Genomic DNA, 10836 nt, shown 5'->3' with positions numbered 1-10836 from the left:
CTCTTTATGCCACGTATTATGGTAAAGGAAATCTTGCACCACGGTGCACATTCATATTTTTAACTTTATCAATTCGCATTCTATATGAGAAAACAAAGAAGAGGAAGGAGTAAACTTGAAGAGCACGACTTTGCTCAGCTAGGGCACAAATATTAAAACCCTTGAGCATAGATTAAGGGTTTCCAACACCCAAGGTAAGTAATTTATGCCCTCTTCTTCCTTTCTCTCCTATATTTATAGAGATTTAAGTTAGGGTTGAGTTAGAAAGTTGATTTTTGGTTCATAAGAGCTATAGGTCTAAACCCATTAGTTAAAATAGATACAATGAGAGTTGTTTATGATAGATAAACCCTACATTAATGATTTTAACAAAAGTTTATTGGGGTGAGTTATTTTTATGCAAAAATTACCATTAATATGGTTGTTAGGAGAGTTGAGGCTCATTAATTGTGGTTTGAAAACTCAATGATAGTAATATGAGTCAATAAAATCTAGTAAACCATTAATATGAATGGGTAGTGAAATTATGGGATAAATAGAATAGAAGAAGTGGAAATTAATCTGGTAAACTCACAAAAATAAAATAATGATGATATCCTTGTGTTATGATTGTAGTGAAATTCACATTAGCACCATTCAAGCTTATGAGAAGCTTTAAAAGTTGGTATTTAGAGGGGTAAACTTTTGACCCCTTAAAGGTTTGAGATAACTAGAGAAAAGCTAACTTTATATAGTGGAATATTAATTTTTTATTGGGTGAAAATGGTTGTTTTGAATCATGATTTATATTTTATAGATGCCATTTTAGACAAATGATAAACTTGTTAATGGTTTGATAAGTGAAAACCTCTTACATGCCATCCAATTGTGACTTATGAATTTATCTTGGCATGTTATTATGAGTAAAAATTGTGATTTGTAATGTAGAGTATTTAGAGTAATTGAGTAGGAGTATGTGAGTTATATGACATGATATATTTGAGTTGAATGCATAATTATGTGAGTTGTACATAGCATGATTATTGGTGGGAGTTTACCTAAGGAGATGAGTAGTTGGTTAAATTCACGTGGTATTAGCAATAACCATTGGAATCAAAAACTTGCCTTGGCATTGACTATTGGAATCGAGAGGTAGCCTTTATCCCATAGTTGATTCAAGACTGTCTCACTTATTCTATAGGGGACTCAAACCTAACTAATCTCCATCAGTTCTTAAGGAGGCTAGATTAAAGGTGCAACACTCCATGATTGTTCATATTGGGGGAAACCAAATTACACAAGTGAGTGAGTTAACCCTAATCTGGTAGCTCATCACAAGTAAAAGGCTAGGCTAATTCATGAAAGATGTAGCTACATGATAGCCATCGATTTCATGTCGGAGGTAAAAGGAGGGTATTAGGTTGGCATTTGATCATGCATATAAATTCAGCCACGTGATTGTTAATATTGAGGTCTAGTAAGTGTTAGGGGCATATGGTTGGTATTATTACGATCTCGTGATGTGTATTGACATTTTATGGATATATATGTGTGTGCCTTGTGTCCGATCACATAATTGTTAGTATTGTGAACCGTGGCTAAGTCTATCATATGTATTGTAATTGTGTTCTTGCCTATTTACATATGTTTACAATTGATATGCAACTGTATAAATTAGGTGAAATTTGATTACTAAGTGGTTGTACTCACCCCTTAATTCTTAATATTTTCAAGGCCTAGCTCATTGGATCAGAGTTAAGAAAAAACACACAAAGGCTTAAGATTTGTAGAGTAATTCTTTTGTATACCTCTCCTTGTCATTTTATATGTATAAATGTTGATTTAATTTCCAACTAGGTTTCATATGATATTTTGTACTACTTGTATTATTAAAGCATGTAACCTGTGTATTTTATGCCTATAGGTTAGTGAGTTTTAGTTGAGAACCCATAGATAGGCTAAAATACCTATATAAACAGAAATATGTGTATTTTGTATGATTTGAAATGAAATTAATGGTTTTGTACATGAATTTTCTCCCCTTTATATTTTGTGAAAATTAGGGTTGAGTAATAAATTTGAGATATATGTGTTTTTGATTGAGGATGGTGTGTTGCATGGGTCCACTAAAGTCTATTAAGTATGATTAGATGGTCAGTATAGACTTCTAGCACTTGAGGTGGAGTTGGGACACCATGGTTGTGAAATTTTGATAAAAAAGTAGTAAAATGGTTTTTGATGTCTAACTTTTTATAGAAAATAAATTTGAATGTAAAACCTACTAGCTAGGAGTAAACTCCATGTAGACACCAAAACCACCTCAATGGGATGTCAAATAGAGATTTGGGACGCATTTGAAGTTCACTCCCTGTGCTGTCATTTTGACAGCTACACGGCACATGGCACAGAGGCGGGTGAGCCATGGCATTGGGTCATTCTTTACGCAAAACACTATTTTTAGTTTTAAAACTCATTATTTTGGGTCCTATTTAATTTTCAAGCTTTCACATTGTTTTTAAACTCTGATGTGAACATTTTAAGTGTGTGATAGAGATTGAAAATTGAATTTTAAGGATCCCATTGTAAATGATTTGAGAATTCTTCTCATTTATGTAATCTTACAACTTTAGTAATCCTTTAAGAGTTAACTCGTTGACTATTGTAATTATGGAGTTAAATATGGTTAAGTAAGGGAGACCTTACATAAAGTATAACAGTAAGCTACCTTTTTCACATTAACCTATTATAACAGTTTTAAATTTGTTACACCCTGGCACTATGGGTATGATCTGCATGAAATATAAGATGAACTCACATTTTATAAGCCTCAATTAATTAGAGGTTAAGCTAAATTATCAATATATATATATATATATATATATATATAAGTTATATACAATAATGCAATAATGAAGTTTGTAAAGTTTCAAATATTATATAGAAATTTTAGTAGTCTCCCTTATAATTTAGATCTCTTTAAATTTCTATAATAATAAAACCTGTCAACCAATCCAGTAAAGGAAACTAGCTCCATAACAAGTTACGTATTGATAAAATAATATTAGGACCTAACTATGATATACGTGAAGCACTAACTTACAATTATAAAATATAGTATAAAGTTTCACCAAAAAGGATAATAACAATATGCTTCCTTTTTCCAAAAAGCAATAAAGCCCCTCAATGATCTACAAGAGACATGGGATTAGCTACAATATTTAAAACTAAAGAAATTTCTGGTGAGTAACATTTCAATCAAAATTATAATTTAAAAAAAATTATGAAGATAGTAACTAATAAATTTAAATTCAATATAACTTAATAAAAAAATGAAAGCTAACAATAAACAACGAGTTTTCTCAATAATATAATTGTGAAATTAAATAATGTTATTAGAATCACATAAATGTTTAAAATTTGTACAGTTCATAACATAAAAAAATTTTCAATAATATTACAATTCGATAAAATGCTTTTAGAGAATTAATAGAGAAATGATAAATTTTAATTTTGATTTAGGAGGGCTTTATTAAATGGATAGCAAACATAAACATACAGTTTATGAGAATAAATAACCAATCAAGTGTGGACACACAACCTTTTGAGGGTAAGTAACTAATCAAGTGTAGCTACAAGCCACGAAACAAGCGCAGACATGATGTAATCACTTGCCTAACTAAACTCAATTATTCCTACACCAAGGCAATCAAGGATCTAACCTAATAAGGATTACCAAATTTTTTAAAGTTTCACAAATAGGATCAACCAAGTTTAACAATTACAAATGAGACCCTAAGATTTAATATTTAAAATTCTCCTAAACATTCTCAATTTTTTCAAATTAGAGTTTTAAAAAAAATTGTAGAAGCTTAAGAATCAAAATATATGTATAACATTTCAAAACTATGAATTATGTAGAAAAATGCATATGTAATGTGGCTAACTACAAATGCACTGCGACGCATTACATGATTTTTGACAACAAACTTTTGATGTCAAATGATAGCACAGGAACGAACTTTCTACACATCCCAAATCTTCATCTGACATCTGATTAAGGTAATTTTGGTGTCTCCAATGAGTTTTCTCCTAACTCTACCTAATGGCATGAGTTTTACAACCAAATTCATTTTTTTATCAAAAGTTAGACACCCAACATAAATTTCACTTCTTTTTCACAAATATATACAATTAAAGTATCCAAACTCTATGTAATCCTTTCTCTTACTTTGATATTTGAAAATTCCAATTAATAACTTAAGTCAACTTACATATACTCCTCCAAACTATAACATAGAGGCTTAACAACACTTAATTCACCAATTTCTTCTTTCACACATTTTTTCAAATACCTTAAGGGCATGCATTTATCATTGATAAATTTATGAGATGAATAACTAAGAAATTCCAACAACTTCCAACTTTTTACTTTTATTAACCAAATTTTATTCAGTACCATTGTAGAATAACATCCAAGTTTAAGAAAAATTATGCTTCTAATTAATTCTAAAATTTCATGACAATAGCAATGAGGAATAGAGATTTCATAATTCAGCCAGAGAAGGGGAGAGGATGGTTTGTTGCTGTTATAGGACTCGAAGAGGAAGGAGAAAAGAACTACAACTCACCTCCAACGAAACTATAGTGGCCACCCCTTTAAATCAGTATATGACCGATCTACTGCATGTATGAGAAGAAAGAGGACTAAAATTTTAGCCAACAAACACAAAAATCAAGCTATCATAAACACACAAACACACGAAACTTCAATAGTCGAGGAGGAAGAAAAGAGGCATACCAAACATGAGTACAAACACTTCTAACAGCCATAAAACAAAGCTAAAATAGGGAGGAAGATTTAACCTTTTAGCTATACAAAGATGGATAAGCAATTGAGGGAACATAATGGATGAGCCTTCGATGATGAGAAGAAATGAACATATTCATGGGAAAATTGAAGCTAGTGTGACAGGAAGGGAAGAAAAACATAGGAAGATGTGAGCTCTCTCGCTCTCTCTACTTTATGCAAATGACCAACAAAGGAAAAGGAGATATTGAAATAATAAGTTTAGTAGAAAAATTTAAAAACAAGACCCAAAGTTTGTTAAGAAAATTATAAAATAATACCCCACTAGATTTTTTTATTAACATCATAATATTTTTTTAAAAAAAGTAAGGACACTTTAGTAATTTCTTAATAGGGAAGGAAAATCATTTAATTTAAATTTTTATGTTACTACAAAACTATTACCTTTCTATAAAAATAGGCAACAGTTAAGAATTGTTACATAAACTTGAAATAGGCAAAATTTAATTTTTCTTTTCCTACCTAGGATTTGAACCTTAAATCTTTCGGATATAAATGTAGCCTCTAACCACTCTTCCAACATTACTATTATGTTATCTATGACAAAATATTTTATATATATATATATATAGATAATTTTTAAAGTAACTTTTGAATTAATTTAATAAATAAAATATTAAATCAATTAAGTAATAAATAAAGTAATAAGAATAAAATTGGATAAAAAATGAACGTAAATAATTTTTTTATATAGGTAAATAATAGGCAACAATTCTTAACTATTGCAAAAAGAAATATTTAAAGGCAACATTTTCTTTTTGTTGCATATTGAAATAGAGGATAGTTTTGAAATATTGCAATGAAAGAAGTTTTATAGGCAACGGTTGTAATGTTGCTTATTTTAGAATTTTATTGCAATAGTTGAAAATTATTGCTTATTCATACATTAGGCAATACTTTAAAATTGTTGCAAACTATAGTGTTGCTAGAGGTAAAAAATGTTGTAGTGATATACCCCTATACTTAAGGCCTTTCTAAGTAAAAAACATGTCCTTTGCATCAATATTGATATGACTACATTTGTTCAACCATTCACAAAACAAATTAAAACTTTTAACATGAACTGTAGCCCCTCCTTGTTGCTCATTTGGTGCTGTAATGACATTAAAGTCCCCAGCCAAAAGCTAAGGCTCACTCATCCAACTCTTAAATTCAACTCCTACCACAAATAGCTTTGGCATTCCTCATGTGGATTTGCATATATAACATTGAAAAACTAAGGTTCCATGGCAAAAACTTCAAAGCAAAATACAAAAACTATTCATGTTTCCTTATTACTCTCAACCCCAAACCATCAACATTCCAAAGAGCCTAAATACCACATGCAAAACCTTAAGCTTCAATAATAAGTCAAAGCATTTGTAATATAATTGAAAATGGTAAAATAGTGTAGCAAAAATAAAGGCGCGCCACGATTCACTATAAACGCGCCACGGCTCACTATATACGTGCAGTGGCTCACTAACTTTGTGCCATGTGTCGTGACTTATTACATGAGATTTGTTAGCAACTTTCTTGTCATAGGATAGTTCTGGGGCTAAACTTTTGATGATACTAATTTCTCTATCTAACATCAAATTAAGGTGATATAGATATCTATAGAGAGCTTTTTTCTAACTTTAGCTAATGGTATTAGTTTCATATCTAAATTATTTTTCAATTAAAAGTTGGACAGCCATTTCAAAACTTACTTCTTTATCACAATAGTACACAACTAAGATGTTCGTTTCATAATAAAAGTGCCAAAAGCCTACACCAACCGTTAGACATACTCAAAGGACTGTAATGAACTCGTGTAAGACACTACAACTAACCAATCACACATATATCACTTTTTCAATTCTTAACCCCTTGATCACAAAAACATGAGGGAGAGTTAAATTCTTATAAATCAACATATAAATCATTATCTTCATTCATTTCCACAGCTTCCTACTTACACTAGCATTTTAGCCCAATTTTAAACTTTACAATTGTATAACATACTACTTAGGGCATAAAATACACAATCAAATCAAATTTCACAATTATTGCAAGTAGTAAGAAATTACATAAGCTCTTAGTTGGCAAATTATCCGTAAAATACACATAATCAAAATGATACAATGCCTACTATCAGGATTTACATGGAATCCTATGCCTCTGGTTGTCTTCCTCATTCTTAATCTGATGAGTTAGTCCCTGTAATAATGAAGAATGAACAGTGAATACAATCACTTAGTAACTAAGGTCAATCTAGCCTATATAATTACATATCAATTAATTATAGATGTAAATGGCAATAATAATCTTTCACAATTTTGTAGAATTTTCAAAAAGGTTACCATGACTACAATATTAACAACCATGAGACCGGGCACAACATTTATCATCTCATAGCACATACAAACACAAGTATATATGTGGGGTCATAATAATAACAACTATGTTCCCTTATCAAATCATACTAGACCACAATAATAACAACTATGTGGCTAAAAATATGAAATGCATGATCAATTCTAACCTTATACTCTCTTGATACCCCTGACATGAAACTAGTGGCTATTTAGTAGCTACATCCATGAACTTGAATTAACCAAGCCTTCTACTCATGAGGAGTTGCCTGGCCAAAGCTACCTCCCTCACTTGTGATTTGTAATTTCCCTTAATACTAACAACGATGGGGTGTCGTACCCCTAATCTAACCTTCTCATAAACCAATGAAAACTAGTTAGGTTCATATCCCTTAAAGAACAAGTGGGACATTCCCTAATAGACCATAAAATAATGGCTACCTGTTAATTCTAATGGTTGGTAGCCGAATGACTTCTAATTCCAATGATAAGTTGCCATAACCATGTGGATTTAACACTACTCTTTCTAGGCAAACTCTCACCATGATGATCGTGCCATGAACAAATCTACATGTAGTATGCATACTAATATCATTTTTAGCATGCAATTCATTTTTTGTCACAACATACTCAACACTATCACAACATAACCACACAACACACATATCTCCATTCTCAATTTCCTTTTTTCTTTCATTAGGCATAAACATAAATACACATCATTTTTCATCATCTCACTAACATATATTAGCATATATCATAAAGACTTGTCAAATTTTGAATAATCATACCTATTAGGTTTACTAGGTTTTTTTTAGCATACATTGTCATTAATGAACCATCAAACCACTATTAATGGCTTCATAACACCTCTAACCACCTCATTTAAGTCAATTTTTAGCCATTTATGACACTCACTGACTAAAGACTTGTAGAACTATTAATTCTAGGTTTAAATAATTTAAACAACTCTCATTAATCCTATTTAAGTTAATGGGTTTGAACTCTTAGCCTTTATGGACTGAACGTCACCTTATTAAATTAAACCCTCATTTAATCCTCTAAGAAAGTGAAGAAGGATGAAAGAAAGGGATATAAGAAACTTACTTTTGATACCTAGAGGCTTCAAAATATCCTCAATAGTCCATAATCTCGAATTCTAGTAGAGGATTTTGCTTGCTCTTTATTTCCTTTCTTCTTTTCTTCTTACTTCACAAATTGATGCAGACTTATTTTTGTAAATTTTTTACCATGCACCACACAAAGAAGTCATTTCTTTATTGATGGCCACAGGTGCATCACAACATGTGGCACAAAATCCCTCCTTTCAAATTTTTCTTCTTCGTTGATGCCTAAGTGACCCAACTTAACATCGGACCCAAATCTAAGACTAAAACCATAACCAAAAGCATTCGTTAGACCTTTCTAACCACACACCACATTAATATACTAAATTACTCTAAGTGGGCATAGTTAATCAAGGTTAAGTTTCTAGGATGTTATACCTTTCAACTCACGACCCCCTTTCATATTCATCTATAGATATTTAAAGGACCATTTATTTATACTATGACTAACATTTCTAGCTATCTTCCCCAAGTCAATGTCAGACCTTAGATTCATCTTCACATTCCTATTGTTCTCCTTTCTCTTAGCATATTAGAAATATTCCTCAGCACCTTGTTATTGCCATTAACAACATCAGACTTCCTAAGCATACCAAATCTATTTCCCCTTCTCATATCTTCCTTAAAGAAAGTAGCTCTTCTTTATCTCCACAGCCATTGAGCTATGTACCTTCTAATGATGCTTTTCTTCAACCTCCTCCTCCTCATTTTTTTCATCAACCACTTGACCCTTTTCTTCCATGGCTACTTTTCTTTCCCCCTTTTCCTTCCTCTTCTTAATAAAATCCTCATAAGATTCGCTTACATGCCTATACTCCTTACAATAAAGACACAATATACTCATACATTCATATTCAAGTATCTTAACAACACCTTCAATACTATACTCAGGAACAAGTGGCTTAGACAAATCTAATTCAAGCCATAGTTTCCCTAGTTAAGGAAGAACTTTTTATCATAATGTGTAGCTAGAAGATCTAATAGCTTCACCCAAATAATAACCCGATCAATCACATACATTGTTGGATTAAAATTTGCCCTCCACCTCATGAGATTCATAAATAAATCTTAATAAATTCATAGAACACCAGTTAAGATAGCATCAAAATTTTCCTAACTTTGAAAACTTAGACAAAAAGAAATAATTCACCAAATCACACACATGAATTTTCCTAACTTTGTTTAAACCCCTTCTAAATCCTTAACCAGAGACTCAAACTTCACACGACGCCCTAATACCTTCACTACCAAAGTCCTCATTAATGGTTTCAACAAATGCTTCTTTTCAAATTCATCAAAAAAAAATCAGGGCTCCTAAGATTGGAGAGATCGACCTTGATGCCCTTACTAGTTCTAATGCATCCTTAAAGCTAGTGCTCACTCCATCCTTTACCTCCATCGAATTAGCATCCTTAACCATATCAAAATCACACCAAGAGTGAGGCAATTCCTTAAGAATGAATCCTTAAATAGTGGCACAATTCTCTTCTCCAATCCCTCTTCCATCAAATCTTCTTCTCTTGATGCCATCAAGACCTTACTTGAGAAATTTGCACCACTAACTTAAACCTTTTTATGACTTCAATCCATCACATCCTATTCCTCTTCCTTTGCCCCTGCAACCAACCATAAGGACCCTCTAATGAAGGCCGTACTCATCAGAAACTCTCATGTTCTATATAGTCATTTTATTCCTGTTATACAACATTTCTAATAATCTCATTGTAAAGTTAAGTCATTAACTTTATCATAAAAAATAAAATTTTAATTTTACTCATATTTAAATAAAAAAATTCAAATTTTCATTATATTTGCTCTCATAATTAATGAGTTTTAAAAAGCCTATAGGATAATATTGGAAAAAAAATGTAATTAATACCTTTTCAAGTGCCTTAACTTTTTATTGCTTATATAGGTATCATTTTATTGGAGGCAATCCTATTCAAGATACAATTAGGTACTAAATGTGAGCACATCTCCCAATAGGGATTCAAATTTTGGTTTGCCATATTGTAAGAGACTAGGCCCTTTTATGAGACCCAACTCTCATTGGTATCAAGTGCCTTATATTAAGAACCATTAATTTCTTTTAAAATGTGTCTTATGTAAGGATCAAGGGATTAGCTAGTATAAATCACTTTTAACTATTTTATTGAAATTAAGAGAGATAGTTAAATTACTAATTTTTTTATGCAAGTTAAATTATTGATATTGTTTTATTATAAGGCCTTTCTAGGAGACTTTGTTAGTTCTTAATATAAGACACTTGGTGGGGTATTAATTATATTTTTCAAATATTACCCCTATTTAAACTTAATAATTATGAGATAGAATGTAATACAAATTTCAAAAGCTTTAATTTCATTTAAATAGGGGTAAATTGAAAGTTTATTCTATTTTTAATGAGTTAACTATATCTCTTTAGTTTCAATAACATAATTAAAAGTGCCTTATAATAAAGATTAGAGGGAGTGCCTTTTACTTTACACATAAAAAACTTTAAAAGAGTAAAATTGGAGGAAAGGAA

Source organism: Prosopis cineraria, unplaced genomic scaffold (genome assembly GCF_029017545.1).
Source record: "Prosopis cineraria cultivar Desert tree isolate PC_DT_omini unplaced genomic scaffold, ASM2901754v1 PC10, whole genome shotgun sequence".
Classification (NCBI taxonomy): Eukaryota; Viridiplantae; Streptophyta; class Magnoliopsida; order Fabales; family Fabaceae; genus Prosopis; species Prosopis cineraria.
The sequence above is the reverse complement of the archived record's forward strand: the minus strand, read 5'-3'. Positions refer to the sequence as shown.